A 16,712-nucleotide genomic window follows, 5' to 3' on the forward strand; every position below is an offset into this window, starting at 1 on the left:
TTAACTGATGTTATAGAGGTCCGTTTTAAAAAGCGCTATCAGAGCACACCTTAGGTTGTGATAAGCCTCTTTCCTACCAAGTAGTTACAGGAACGAAGTTATAGGAACAGTCCACTTCTAAACAGTTCTACTAACTTCTCTCCCCCAAAACCGGTTTTGCAATTTGCATTCGCACTGGCCAAGTGGCCATAGGGACTGACCTTTTGTTATTATAACACGGCCATCGAACCACCACTATGTGGAAAAGGAAAAAGACCCTGCCCTGAAGTAGGAGCTGAAAGAGTTACAGGAACTGTGGTCAGAGGAACTTAATAATCCCCAAATTGGTCCAGTCGGAACACGAGAAAAAAAAGGGTTCTAGGAATGTTATGTTCTAGGAACTGCAAAAAGCCCGGAAAGCGGAAAGCGACTATAGTTTTGGGAGTTCCAGGTGAAGTCGTGAAAGCCGCCGGCGTAGATGTACGGTAAAGCCAGAAGCTGAATGCGGTCAAGCCGTACAGGGAGATGAGGGGCTATTAGCTGTTTTTCCGTGCTGGTCGGTGTTCTTCTTCAGCATCTGGATATTGCAACACAGATAATACACTAAAATACTCCATTTTGTACTCTTTGGCTTTCAGTTCCCTCAAAGGTCAACACTGTCAAGATGGCGTACGCTTGGTCAGTGGCACGAATTCCCAGGTCAACGTTAACCTAAACTGAACCTTGCCCAAAGCCTAACCCACAGCTTTCTCTCCACACAAAGTAAGGTTAAAATGTCTCCAGACTTTTGATAATTATACGATAATTAGGAGGACTTCATGACCTCATGAGTACAGTCAAATGTGCCACTTACACCCTCAGCAAGACGTGCACACATACACAGTGGCTCTTCTCTGGGCTCTTAAATGACTTGTGTCATTAACGTTGGTGTGCGGTTGCCAGCTGTAATATTTCCTATAGTCATTAGACCATCTGGTGGCCTGACTCCTCTCATATCTCTATCTGTCTTTCTCTTCTATCTCTGTGCCTGTCTGCTTTCTTGTGCTGCTCAGCCCATGCCTCTCGGTTTCTCTACATATTTGTCTCAGTGTTTCTCCATTTTTACATTTCTTCATATGTCTCTTTGTGTCCCGTTCATATACACTGTATATGTCTGCCTTTTAATTTATTATTATTATTTTCACTCACTCTCATCCTCTTGGAGCCCATCACAGCCTGTTGCCCCTGGCCATTTCATCCATCTCTCTGTAATGGAAACCCATTGATGTATGCAGCCATTTTGGTGCTCCAATATGTTAATTGGAGAGCTCTGGAGCCTTTTTTTATGAAGAGGGTCAACATCCTTTTAAATGAAAGCTTCATCACTGCTGTAATTACGGTGTTGAATATAACAGAACACAAAGGATTTCATCTAAATACTCAGGATTTCACAAAGGCTGAATCACCATTTAATATACTAGTGCAGTGCCTGTTGAAAATGTGCCTGTTCAGAACGGGCCGACTGCTTGGCCTCCATTACTGCTGCATGGAGCGGTCTCGAGAACTGCTGTGCAAACAACTTCACACTTGAACCCTGCTTCCTTGTGTCCAGAGCAATACACATGCCACGACATAGTTGTGATGCGTTGATATGGATCCCACGCAACTTCCAGTCCACCCCTACAAAGCAGCCTGATTTGTTGGGGTTAGGCACTGACCTCGAGTAGTTAAGTTTAGGATAGCCGACTGGTCAGGGGATAGGACCTGAACAAATCGGGTTCCGTTACCTTGCGTAATCATGGACGTCTGGCCAATAGTAGCATGTGAATGCTATTGAAGGGCGGGTCTTGCCTAGAAGTTGCGTGGGTTCCATAATAATGCAGTTGCGACCAGTGTTCATTCCGAAAGTCACATTGCTGATGCTTGAAATGTTTGAGTTAGCTACAATGTAACATATCTGGTCCCTTCGGTCTCTCTTTCTTCATCTGTTCTTGAACGTACTGTAGCGAGTGACGGAGAGAGAGCTGTACTAAGCATGTTGTTTGGCTGTATAGCTGTTAATATTGTAGTGAGCCATGTCCTACTAATACATATGTCGGTTAGATCTCAAGAGCTCGCACTTGACACTGCACTTTCGCCGGGTCCTCAGCAAGTCGATCGGATGAACGGTTGTCGAGAAAAACAAAGGACAGACAGACAGACAGACAAAGACTACTTCCATTTTAGTTAGCTATATGAAAAATAGTATTTAGCACATAGGGAAATACTAATTTGGTGAGAACAGAATTAACATTCTCCTCATATCTCTACTGACAAGGTGTTTGAGAAATTGTACAGATATATGTGCCTGGTTAAGTGACTTCTGTTTTTCATTTGCCTTTGCTTAGAGCTAAGGCAAGCCATCACAATAATGGTCCATGTAATGATGCCATCAATTTAATCATCCCAGGTAGATATTGTAATGGGAGCCAATCTCATTTAATGTACAGTTCCATGATTAATTGAGGTCCAAATTCACTCGTGTGAAATCAACTATTACTATCACTATCTATATTATAGACAAATTAGCTAGCTATATTTTGGTAACATGGAAGCTGAGTCCATGCGCAATGCAAACCAACATACACACACAATCTCACAGACATAGCTTAAGTACGTGTGTACTAGCTCTATCTCAATCCTGAATCCTTTTCCGTGCTTGTTATGTTCCTGTTGATCAATAACCTCTCAATTTGTTTCACTCTCATCCGGTAACACTCTATGCAGGCAATTTAAAAGCTTGATTTGCCAAACACCATTTGTACAAGCAACAATTCACGTATGCCATTTGAAATTCAGTGAAAATTTGAGAGACACTTCAATGGAAAGATACATTTTTACAGTAAAGATGTACTTTTGAGCAATGCCATTTGGCTATCTGTACTATATGAGCATCATTTATAAGATATAAATCAGTACAATGTAAAAAGTCCACCTGGCTTTCTCTGCATTTCAAATCATATTTGCTCTTTACTGCAAAAAACCCAACTGTCTCTCTCCCTCTTGACTGTATCTCTGTCCTCTGTTCACCTGTCTTGCCTCCGTTTCATACTGTTGATGTCTGCTCACCTCCTCCTCCTTAAAATATATTTTCCTTTTGTATAGGGAAATAGAATGTGTGAAATAAATTATTTTTAGAAGCGATAAAAGATGAGCGTTTTCTTTTACGTGAGGGTCTGTCTTTTTTTCCTCCAAGTAGAGCATGGTCTGTTTTGACCTGTCTGCTGAACCTCACAGTCTGTTTAGCTGTGATAAATGTTCAACAATATAATGTTGCTTTTAGTGTAGTCATTTTGACAGCAAGATTGCTGTCATTGCCTGTAAGTTTGAATCTGCCCGTTTTCATTTCCTATATATTGTCTTTGACTATCCTTCTCTTGAACCAACACACAATCAATCCCAAGAGCCCTTATGACTACTACGAACTGTGCGAAAAATCCAATAAGCGGAGTCAAAAGAGCCAAAAATGACTATAGCAAAACGGTGTTACAACATAGAGTGCTTTCACAATTGAGACACTTGACTATCGCAGCTTTTCTCCAAGAAGACAGCCGATTGCTCACTTTCTCAGGTATAATCATGTCGGTCCAAAAAAAAAAAAAAAAAGACCCCAATAAACAATTGCACCATTACCATAGAAAGAACCCATATATGTGTAAGTCTTTGCAACACTAGCATCAACAGAGAGGGCAGTTTGTTCAGACTGTGGGCAGGGAAATTGTTCTTCTCTTTTGCTTTTATTGCTAAAATCTATAGCAGACAAAAGGGGATGTAATCTCCATCCAAAGTCCATTCACCTCTGAGGCAATCATGTCTGTCAGCTCCTTTCAGGACCAAATACAAAAGAGTGCCCATGCTTCTTATTTTTGTTTCACTGTGAGGGCCAAGGGACTAAAGGCAGCCTTCTAGTCGAACAAAAAGTACTGGATAATGGTTACTTAAAAGGCAACAAGCAGTAGAAGCATGTCGTCCCAATTAGGGATGCACAGATACCGATGCCAGTATCGGGTATCGGTCCTATGCCGTGTGCATGTACTCGTACTTCGTAGTCATAACATCACTCCGATACTACCACACCCGATACCACCTCGTAGCAACGTGACAATAACTTCTCCGTCAAGCAGGTACAGGTGACGGAAGAGGAGCAATGCCAGCCGTTTAGAGATTTTGGGCTGTAAAATAATAACTAGGCTCTTGCCCAATGCATGATTGCACTCGACGAGCAGCCATTGTCAGTCGTTAATAATATTGGGTTTCGACGTCTTCTCAGTCTACTGGAGCCGAGAGATTTTCCAGCCGTCACCACATCACAGAAACCGTGTTTCCAAAGCTGCTTGGTGAAAAAGCACATCAGCAGCCTGTCGCCCGTATACTTCACCACTGAGATTTGGAGTAGCGGTGTTAGCCCAATGTCTCTCGTCAGCTTAACGGGCATAAACATGAAGAAAACTGCTCTGTCTGCATGAGGTTCCTACACAGCGCTGTTTTTTAACCACAGTGCTACTCACACAAACAGGCTGAAACGAAAGCTCTCGGTGTGTAGTCTAACTGTTTTAACTGTTATAGTTTGCCACAATTCTTCAAATTTGGACAAAATCACGTGAACTTAGCCGCTGGCGTTAAACAAACCGTCCTCTCCGCTGGATCGGTAAATCCACATGGGTTCTTGATATGCACGTGAATGACGTCATCGGACCTCACGTTCTTCATTCTTTCTAAACTTACCCCAGTATTTTGATATTAAGGAATTATATGATTTATTTTATTGACACTAGCCCGGAGAAATGTCCAGGCCCAGGCACTGAGCTTTGAATAGAAAAAAAAGGCATGGTACTTTGAAAATACTGCTTTGTTCTAATTGACAACAATATCAGAGAAGGCCAAAATCATTTGTGTGTCTGAAAACCCCCTCGGCCCCCAGAGGGATTATGAAGTACTCGTATCGGTACTCGGTATCGGCAAGTACCCAAATGTAAGTACTTGTACTTGATATGGTATCAGTGCATCCATAGTCTCAATCAAAATGTATAATATATAGACAACATTTTATTTTTTCATTGCAGTGGACATTCAAGACTTAACAGTCAAGCAACCACAAAAGGCTATTTAGACTCTAGTATAAAAGGGTTTTGTCACAAAAGACTGCCGCTTCTGTGAAATGAAAGCCCTTCCTGCTCAATAATCATCATCAATGGGTTAGTCATGCAACACACGCTTCACCTTTATTTTTATTTTTTATTTAATTCAGGGGAAAGTCTACTTCTTGGGTCGTGCTTAAAAGGCATTGACACAAGAGAACTTCGCTGAGGCTAATAAGGGCTAACTGCCTTGCCTAGAGGCACCTCTGTGTTAAGAGAGCGAGCGTGTGTGAATCTAAGAAAGTATGTCCCATCCAAACAAAGGCCACGGAAATAGGCTTTACCTTTATCCAAATTCAGATTATTTATTGGGCAATTCAATATTTCCTCTGCGATGCCGTGTGGAAATTAAAAGTAATGGAAAAGGGCTTCATTCTAAACCAGTAGCATCACCAAAATGTCAGCCTTTCATCGACGGAAAAAAGGGAAAGTAAAACAGCCTTGTTTTTAGCTTAATGACATCTTTTATGTGTTACACTGTGTGTTTTGAAAGGGCTTAATAAGGACATGAGGGGCTTTTTTCTCAACAGGGGATGGTGTAATTCTTCAATTCGTGTGGATACATGAATAATACATATCAACATGGTGTTCTAATGGCTTCAATTGACTAGAGCTGTATGTACTGACATGATGACTCAAACATTTTCAATATTTACAGAGTAATTTAAACTTTAAAGACACACAATCTGCCCTTGGTGGCAGTGTCACGTATTCATATCTAGAGTATTAAACATTTCTGCCTTGCAACAAGACGAGAATATCCAGTCCAAACCGCCCTCTGTTCCTCTTAGAAGAAGACGGCCTGTACTCTTCATAATAAAACTGTCATTGCCTCATGGCAGGGAGTGCATTGCTTTTAAAGGCAATTAGAGGAGCTGATTTGATTGGCCGTGATTGATGCCAGCCTCTCACACACCCACTGATAACGTATTCCTCCTAAGCACACTCCAGATGTGTTTGCAGGCACATCTGGAAAGGTGTGTTCTGCTCCTTAAATAATGAAAACAGCTCCCTACATCTCACATGTCAGTCTTGTTTTTTGTCTAATGAGATTAAGAGGCTAGGTATGAGTCAAGAAACATGAAAATATATCACAGTACATTCCATTATGAATCCATTTAAAACCAACTTTACATATTGCAGCCACTGCCCCAATCCATGTTAATTTAGGCAAGCACAAAGCAAGCTTGAAGTACTAGCATTTGCATTTAAAATTCAAAAGACTTTTAGCCGTTTTCTCGACCGCTAAATCACCACAAGTTGGGTTTTCTACCTCGAGATGCCGTGACGCCAAATCCAATTTAGAAGTTCATACTACAAGAGCGATTTTCAGTCCGAGCTCCAAAACATGTTGAGGTACCAATGTAAGCACAATCTGTCTCTGCTGCTGCAGGCGGGGACTACAGAGCCGGTGTGTGTTTCTAAGTTAATGTGTGTGCTGTATTGTAGGAATCGTACTCCTAATGGGAGTGTCACAGCCCCATGAGAATCCCTTATGCCTGTCTTTTGAACATAAAGCTTTTCTAAAAGCCTCTTGCACATGAAAAACGATTGGAAGAGCTGAGTCAAGCACAGCCATGAGCACAACGTGGGAATCACTGTCAGAGAAAAATGTGTGTTTTTATTCCAATACTATTAATAATCCTCCCAGACTGAGGTTGTTGGTAGTGCGTGTGTGCGTGCGTGCGTGCGTGTGTGTGTGTGTGTGTGTGTGAGTGCGTGTGCGTGCGTGTTAAACAATGCTACTGTGAACTGTACATCAAAAGGAAATAGCTGGAGCCTTGGGTGCATTAGCCATTTAATATGAACAATGTCAACCAAGTGAAAGCAGAATGTGCTTAACATTTCACTTCTTTTTATTTTTTTTATCTCCCTGTTGATTTCAAAGGTCTTTCCTAATGCAATTTTCACCCATTTCTTCGGGGATAGCTTTTCATCTTTCGATTATTTTTTGCCATTGCTCTTCGCACAAATTATCTTGAAATAGCCGTGCTAATCCAAGACTGGCTTGTCTCACAGTGAAGCTAATTTAGTCATGTGTTGTGACCAGCGATGTTGGATCAGTTGATGTTGTTCAGCTCGTAACACATTGCAGGCAATGGGGATGGACATTACCGTCAGAGGAGGGATGACGACGGGGACCGGTGCGAAAATTTGGAATTTGTGCTTAGTCATTTAAATTGTCCCCTGGAAGCTTCCCTCGCAGCCATTTATCAGCGAAATTAAGTAGCAGCAATAGCCAGTCTCGCGAACTGTGACTCAGCAGAATTCTTACATCTCCGTGTTATGTACTTTACTTTGGTATTAAAACTACAGCACTGAAGATTTTTGGGATTATTTCAAACTAATTAACACCCCTCCAGCCAGTCAGGATGGAGTGCACACTGAGGCCATGGTGCTATTAAGGAATCATCCCTGAGGATACACTTCACTGCCAATACGGTTGTAATGCGAGGAGGTTCAGTCATGTGCCAATCCGCGTCATCAAAGCATATCTGGATTTGATGATCATTTTTTTTTCTCTAAAATGTAGAAGTGGACATCTGTGTAAACAATCGAGTTAAATGCGACAGTTAGGTCTTCATTCTCTATATCTAAAAGTTTAAGGGGGATAATCTGATAGAAAATTCCTCCATGTAACCATAGCTCAACCCCCCCCCCCCACACACACACACACATACACACACGCACACACACACACGCAGTGTAACTACCATCTTAAAGAGGCTTTCCAGTCTTGACAACTCAATTTTCTGATTATTATAACATAATCGTGGCAGTTAATAGGCATTCTCATATTTCATTTAGGTTCTTATGAAAATAAAATATGCTAGTTTGAGGCCATATTACTTCTAAGTAGGCAATTAAAACAAATTGCTTCTAGTAATGGAGAAATATGGCCGCTTATGATAAGTACCATATGGACTTTTTTTTCTACATTTCGGTCTTTTTAAGCTACCAGTCAATAGATTTAAGTAGTGGAGGGTCATGAATTATACAACACACACACACACACACACACACACACACACACACACACACACACACACACACACACACACACACACACACACACACACACACACACTTAAATGGAAATACCAGTGGGATACACTCATCCCAATGCATGTCATACATTCACACACGTAAAGGAAGCATGAAAATAGATGCGTGCATGTGCGCACACACACACACACACACACACACACACACACACAGACAGATGTGAAAACACACCCACACACGTAACCCGTCAAGTTGAGCATAACCGAAGGGCTTCAATATGGATTTCACACTTGAGCTAAACCTCCTTAACTTTCCTCAACAATATGGACGCCTCAAGCCATGTCAGTTCCCCCACTGCCACTACAAACATTCACTTATTCTTCACAGACAACATCCCTCGGGTTTAAAAGCTCATTTTGGCACATTGTTTATGGAGGAAGCTCTGAAAAAAAATTGTAATGTCATTATGTGGCATCGTGTATCTGCTTTAATGGATTGAGGCAGGATATGACATGATGTGTTTTTATAAGCTGCCTTCAGACCCACAATCTTGCAAGGATGGACTGAAAGTGTCAACTGATCTTTTGTTTGGAGGAACATTTTCCTTATCTTATTTTAACAGTAGTAGCATGGGAAACCTGACTCTGCTTAATACAAAAACAAACTATGCAAAGTAGGTCTTATAGACTTAAAAGAAGAGAGTCTAAATTGAGGTCCTGTAGCATGGTTTCTCATCACAAATTGGTTCCAGCTCTAAATACAGACAATTAGAAAGCCATGAAATTCAAATAAAGCAAGCCAGAATTCTGACTTCCTTGAAAACTCCATTAACATGACACTAAATCTTCTCCAACTAGGGGATAAAACACTGTTGTCTTACATGTTCTTCCAATTGCTCTCTTTTATTTATTATTTTTTTTACCCACATAAGCGCACAAGCAATTCAATACTTCCCAGACTCAGAGAGACAGAATATGTGAGACCATATAATGTCCATGACCAATAATGCATCAGGAATGTGTTGTGGGGAAATCGAGGAATTTGTCATGGGGAGGGGAAAGCGAACGTGCAGCAGGAAATTGACCGACTGTTCAACATGCCTTCACAGTGAAATCGGACCCACTTTTCACACGTGCGCGCACACACATCCACATCCAAGCGTACACATGCTCTTTTCTCAAAAAAAAAACTAATAAAAAAAATGACTCAACGCTCATACACAAGGACTTGTGCAAACAGTGTCGCACGTATAACATGTCTCGCTGCCACGTGTTCTCATAACACAACACTATTCTTCCTCACGATGGATTTACTATGAATTGTTTAATTGTCTTGCACGGCTCTCGCTCAGTTGATTGTCTGGCAGCCAGAAATCAATCATCACAGGAAAAAAAGTTTTACAGCTAGTTACGGCTAGGGCTCTACAAAGTGATGTAAGTGTTCTCTTCGGTTCTGCCTTTCTGCTGCTTTCACTTATCGGCTAAAATATAATAAATTGCTTGTTGAATTCAAAAACGCATGAAAGCAAATCATTTCCAACATTATTTTATTGAACAAATTGAACATTTAATTGAATATAAAAGGCAGCACTAAAAAAAACGAATGGCAGTTACATTTTAAAGTGCATTTTTATACTGATAATGACTGCTGCAACCTGTTGCGATGTGTATGTTGCGCAAGTTGATACTGCAATGACGATTTAAAAAGAAAAATATACGAAACGATATATATTGTGCCGCCCAGCTCAGCTCGAAGTGGGCCGGCACTTCTACATTTTACTCTTAAGGGTACCTGCACTTTTTCTTGCGTACCGCTACTTCTCACATGTAGCCGGTACTCTGACAGAGAAAGCGTCAGTGTCAGAGAGACTGACCCTAACATTAAATAAACTACGCTACCCAGAGGGCACTACGTAACTTCCCTCAGTTTGGAAAAGCTGTGTGATGCCTGCCGCCTGACCGTAACAGATCTTTCACTGCTGAAAACCTAGAAACTAAAAAAGAAGTGTGTCAAGTTTGTAAGTCGTTACGTTAGCCTGGCTTCAGAAAGGTACTAAAAGAACGCGTGCGCCGGAGGCAGACACGTCAACAGAGGTTCAAGTCCAACCAGAAACATCAGGTACGATTCGTGGGCTTCAAAACTAACGTTAACTTCGATGTGAGCGGAACAGCTTGCGCTAACGAGGAGTCTGCGGCTACCAACCTTAACGTTACCTTAGTCAATGACACCGACGTCAACCATAACGCGAGTAACGAAACACATGGATGGACTGACTGTTGGTCAAGGGACCAAACTTGATGACCAAAATTATTGCTCCACGAACAGCTGGCTCGTTTTTAAAAATAACAAACTGGGCTGCAAAACATGTAGCAGCATCCCGTCACTTGCTGGCCAGACAGAGACGGGAATAAAGCTGTCAAGAGATACACGGGGACACACACACACACACACACACACACACACACACACACACACACACACACACACACACTTTTTGAATAAATACATACATTTATGTTGTTGTACCAGCAATATATCCAAGTTTTGTTTTTCACTGTAGAAATCTCAAATGTCATAATGATTTGCCAATGCAAGAGAGTACCGGCACCTTATTTTTTTCCACTTCAAGCACTGGTGCCGCCCTAGTTGCAGCTAAAAACCAAACAAAGCATGCTGAACTCTTTGACATATACACACACACAGGGGCGTGTCGTTAACAGACAAAGATTGTGTTACTTAAATTGGGGTGAATGAGACTAATTGTGGTTGTGGCTGGCAGCGATGGCCCCCGCTGCAGGTGGCTATTGGGAGCGATCGTAGACCAGAGCCACAGATGGAGCATGTAAAAGGTTGCATCTGGAGGGAGAGATGGCAGAGGGCTTGCACGACTGCCGCCTGAGGGCTCTCTGCTGACGGGTCCAGTGGGTTTCCAGTGTGGCTTCTCCAGAAAAACATAATGAACAGCAGCAGTGGCAGAAATCATCGGGAGTTTTTTTTTTTTTTTTTGTGACGTGAAGTTTAAGAAAATATGGTTACAACTAATGGATTTTTATAACTGTTTGACACATTGCATTTTTCCCATCAATAATCTGTGAAGGTGCAACAAAAAAAGCACAAGAGGTTTTAAAAAAAAAAAAAAAAAAAAAAGTCTCGCCTCGAAATAAGCAGCAACATCAAGATGGTAAGCTCCGATAAAACTGCACCCAGTAACAGAAATGAAATGACAACGGGAACAAGATGGCAGAAAATAGTAGGATGATAGCATTGGCCATGAAACGACAAGGGGCATAAAAATAAATTGAAATACGCTTCCCTTATGAGTGGGATCGCAGAGAAACAGATGGTGTGTTCAGCTGCTGTTTGGTACAGGGTTTTTATCCACCAGGCATCAATTTGTTGGCCGAAGAACTGTGGCGCTTCAGGCAGCCAGTTTACATGCTCCGTCCAGCTTTTGGTTTTGCCAGGGTCGTTTCCATATTGGAATATATCGATGCTGAGGGAACCTGCTCCTCCAAGATGACCTTTAAGGTGATTTCATTTGGACTCTGTGAATGTAAAACCATTCCAAGGTTCTAATGTTGAAGCAGTTATTTGATTTAAGAATTTTAAAAAAAGGTAAATAAAAGGCTACTATCACACATGTACAAATCAGGTTAAAAGACTCACACAAAACACAACATTGAACAGACACACACGCGTACTTGTACAAGCGGCGGCGCACAAATGCGCAGTAATACCAAACATATGGTCGATGCAATTAAAGAAAAAGATAGAGACATTTGTACACACACACACACACACACACACACAGAAGCTGAAGTCATTTAAAGTGTGTTGAGGGTATTCTTCTATTTAATCCTTCCCGATAAGGGACTATTTTGAACTCTGCCTCCAAGTCAATTATAGGTTTGTTATCTCACACACACACACACACACACACACACACACACACACACACACGGAGGGCATTCACGTTCTACCTGTGGGAAGATTGTGGGAAAAGACACATTTTTACCTTAACTCTGACAGACTAGCGGTTGTCCGCACAATGTGTGCATGCGCGTGTCGACCTGTCGCCACTGTGACACCCTTGTGTGTACAGTGCGTGTGTGTATGTATGCAGTAGTGTATGCACTTGTCGACGTCAACCGTATGTGACAAGTAGGACTGGCTTGGTTACCACTTTACCGCAATCCCGTCTGAGCTCGTCGCCATCATCACCGCAAAAAAATAAATAAATACATTGGCCTGCACGTGTGTCCACGTTGTGTCTAATGACATGGATTCACTAATTCTAATGACATGGATTGTGTCTGATGACGCTGTGTCTTACATGGATTCAAGGTTTTCTAAACAAAACTTATCATCAAAATATGTTGTGTGATATTAAATATTATGCAAGCAATAATCATGGTGTAGTTCTCCTCATCGACTGTATTCTCGCCTATTTCAAGAGGTTATGGAGAGAAAAAAAAGTTTATTGGGGTTTCTTTTGTGTGTTAGATTATTATAAATTATTATTATTATTACTACTCTCCGTTACCGCTCGCTCTCCGTTACCGCTCGCTCTCCTTGCGCGACCACACGAACACCGACGTCACTCACTTAAGGCACCCTGCTATTTTTGCTCTTACGCTACTCTCGTGAGGGGGTTGCGGTAAACCGCCATACCGCGGTGATACGCTGCTTCTTCACTGCGGTAAGAAAAAAATTAAAATAAAATAAACTCTACCATCCCAGCCCTAGTGACAAGGTGTATGTGGTTACACTGATTACTGCAAACTGAGGATGTGTGGATTTTTAAAATGTTGTCGCTGCATTTAGTTCACGTCTGTGCATGCATGCATTTCTGTTTGCTTGTGTGCTGTGTGATAGAGTGTGTCTCTAGTGTGTAACAGTTGACTGTGTGTGTGTGTGTGTGTTTGATATGTCTCCTTAGCCACAGGTGCAGAGAGATGCTGACACTGCTTACAGAGAGACACAGTGCAAGAGAACGAGTTTGTTTATCCGTCTTTGTCTAGTTCTCTCTGTCTCTCACACACACACACACACACACACACACACTCGTACAGAAACCAACATGCCTGCAAACAGACAAATAAACATGCCTGCACACAATCACACACTCACACACACACTCACATCTGGGAGGGTTATGGGACCTTAGGCACCTCGCCAAGGTAAACAGAGGAAATTGCCAGCCCTGACATTTTTTTGTGTGGAGCGAGGCTTCTCAAGGTGACAGCTTTCACTGGGTGTTAGTGGGAGAGGAGGGTTGTGCTGCTTACCAATCAACACACATTCATGACACACTTGTCATTTGCCGTCTGTGTGCGAGTGTTGTGTGCGTGAGGTGGAATGTGCATGTGTGACAGCTCTGTACGGTACGTGTTTATGTGAGTGTTGGTGGTTGTGCTAGACAGGGTAGAACATTGTCTTTTGATTGCATCTGTTAACATATACATTTCATGCATGGTTTTCTCCTAAACAGACCTGAACTGTTTCATTGCCATTTCTTTCTAAAAGTGACTACAGTGGAACACAGAAGCTAGTTCAAGACAAAGATGCAAATTGTTCTTCCATCCATGCTGGTTTATTTTAAGTGTCTTTTTGTTCCATAGAGAATTTCTTAAATGAGTTTAAAAAAAAAATCAGGGCTCGACAGTAACGGTTGGCAACCAGATTTAGTCAACTGGCAACCATTTCATTGCCTCTGATTGCCCCCTTTTAATATAAAACAAAACTAATCAAAACCTTATTTCAAAAGAAGTCAGTATTTTATTTGGTTGTCTCTGTAAAGTTTAAACACTAGCTACGTTCATGCGCAACACAACAATTCAGATGTTGTGCGACCGATCAAAACACGCGCGTTTGCCGTGAAATTATACAGGCAACGCAATTTTCGGTTCATGTTAACGGCGCATGTTAAAAATGCCCGGTATCTACCGGACGGAATAGCAAGGCGGATTTCGGTGCCTCATTTCGGTGCCACTTAAACGTCTGCGCTGCTCTCTGATGCTCCGAAACAGACATTAGAGGCAACAGAAGCATCGCTGCATGTCACGCTAGTAAACACTAATAACACGTTACACAGCAGGTAACGTTAGCCTACCTTTAGCTACAGTAGTAACTGGATTAAACACGGCTCAAATGCTGACAGCTAAACAGTGTAAAAGTGTGACTGGATTTCACCGTAGAGGATTCCAACAGTGGGACGTACAACAGTCTGCCGCTAAAGCATATGAGCTAAAAGACACAAACTAGCACTGGTCACTAGCCTGGGAAAACCCTGACAAACAAATTTGAGATTTGCTCTGCAAGTTGGTCCGGCCAAGAGCCCATTCAAGCCCATTTCCAATGTTTCCAAATCAATCACCAATCACAACAGTTGAGGCGGGCTTTACACATTGACGATAGCGCAGCGACGGCAAGCAGCTTTTTGTTTACGTTCAACATGGCGGCCACCGAAGCGCAGCAAACCGTTGATGCCGCTGTCACTGCTACGTCACCCGGATCGTTGGTCTGATTGGTTGAAGGACTATCCAATTGCGCCCAGAGGCATTTGAGCGTCGCCCGTTGGTGATGCCCCTTTAGAAATGGGCTGTGAATGAATGTTGCCCGGGACCCACTCTCAGTTACAACTGAGAAGGGTCTGGTGTCAACCAAGCTAACTGGTTACTGCTGTTGTCGGAAAAACAATGTACATGGGAATAAAGGTTGCGTTTACTGGTACACTGCTAAACCTTATGGTGGATTCAAAGTTATTGTAAAATACCCTTTTCTCATCTGTTTTTGTCGTTTAACAGCATCTGACTGGTGAAAAAAAGTAATTATTGTTAAAAGTTATTGTTATTACATTTTTAATAATCATTTTAATTCCCCCCTTTTTTGTGCCGATCCGAAAATTGATCCGATCCGTGACTCAAAACCGTGATCCGAACCGTGAGTTTTGTGATCCGTTGCACCCCTATTTGAGAGGGATGGGAAATTATATTGCAAGCCATTCGGTCATTGTTTCATTATTACAATGTGTGGTATAGTTACATACAAAATGAATTGCTCCAAATATAGGGCGTTTAAAACATGGCAACCGTATTGTCAATTTCGGCAACCAAAAGCTGATGCCACTTTGAAAAGTTAGCGTTGAGCCCTGAAAATATAAAAAAAAAAAAAGTCTGTAAATAAAGATTTGAGACTATTCAGAAACAGATTTGTAAGAGCAAAACAAGCCTCCAAGATTGAGCAAGGACTTAATTGTGAATATAATTGATGTGTTGAAGTTGCAAAACAAATGTCTCTAAATTTGAGAGCAGTGAGGCGTCCTTTGCCCACTATCTTCAAAGCTAGTAAACTCTTTGTTGCAGACTTTTGTATCTAAACTGAAAGTGACAGCAGAGTAAAACTCCATTTCATTTGACCTTAAAGTAAAGTTTTGTTCTCTGAGGCTCACGTTACCTCTCAAATATAACCGTGTGTATCTATTTGAGGCATGTCATCCAACAATCTCAAGTGCTCCGAATATGGAGAAGATGTTACTCTTGTCAATGTATTCCTGCTCACTCTCACATCTTGATTTGCAGAATAATTATAGCTCAATTCTGATTGGCGCTCGTTCAGTAGTTTTGTCTTTAATGAACTTCCATACAGTAACAAGCTTATCTCTGTATACATCGGTTTACGTGTGTGTGTGTGTGTGTGTGTGTGTGTGTGTGTGTGTGTGTGTGCGTGCGTGCTTGTGTGTGTTTTCCACACTCTACCATACAACGCCAGTTTATAGAAGATACCTCTATCTTATTTTGTGTCTGTTGATGTCTTTCAACAACACAAAGGGACATAAACCGGTTATGTAAATAATCCCCCTCCATTCACTCCCTGTCTTTTGTGCTTCGGCAGTGGATATAGCGTGTACATGTGTGAATGTGTTGGGAATGATGATGCCTCTTCTTTCAGCTTGACTCCTTTTTGTATGAAGTTGAATACATACATAATTTGGAGTAGAAGAATAATGTGCATATGTGTGCATGTGTTTGTGAGCAAATACACAGATATGGGAACAAGAATTAAGAAAAAAATAAACTGACAGAAGTGATGTCTGCAAATAATACGAAGACAATACAAATGATATTAAATACAATTTTAAATCTACTTTAAAAAAAAAAATACACGTTTCATTGATATACACACAAAATCGTCTCGATTTTCTCTGATCGACTTGTTGCAGACCTTGTTAGTCACAGAAATAGAACAGTCTTCCTCTCCAGACAATCCCTGCTACTAAAAAAAACAAAAACAAAAAAAAAACATGACTAAACTTGACTCAAATCAGCACACCACACCAATCCTTTTCCCAGGTATCTCTGTTTGTCCTGGCCAGCTGTTAGACACACACACGCCATTATTCACACACAGCTAATCCCCCAGTGGACCTCCATGATGGAGCCACACAGGGTTGCTAGGCGATTTGTGATACCACTGCAAAGTTTCTATTAGAATGGCACACAGGGACTAACACTTCTGTTAAAATATACGAAGATGGGTTGAGAATATCTACCATCATAGCATTGGGTCAGG

General features: G+C 41.5%; 1 protein-coding gene across 1 annotated transcript in view; it reads right to left on the reverse strand.

Annotated features, from left to right (window-relative positions):
- cntfr (ciliary neurotrophic factor receptor) overlaps positions 1-16,712 on the reverse strand; it is a 272,275-nt gene that overhangs the window by 242,352 nt on the left and 13,211 nt on the right. The window lies entirely within an intron of this gene.

The sequence above is a fragment of the Perca fluviatilis genome, chromosome 17 (assembly GCF_010015445.1).
Source record: "Perca fluviatilis chromosome 17, GENO_Pfluv_1.0, whole genome shotgun sequence".
Taxonomy (NCBI): Eukaryota; Metazoa; Chordata; class Actinopteri; order Perciformes; family Percidae; genus Perca; species Perca fluviatilis.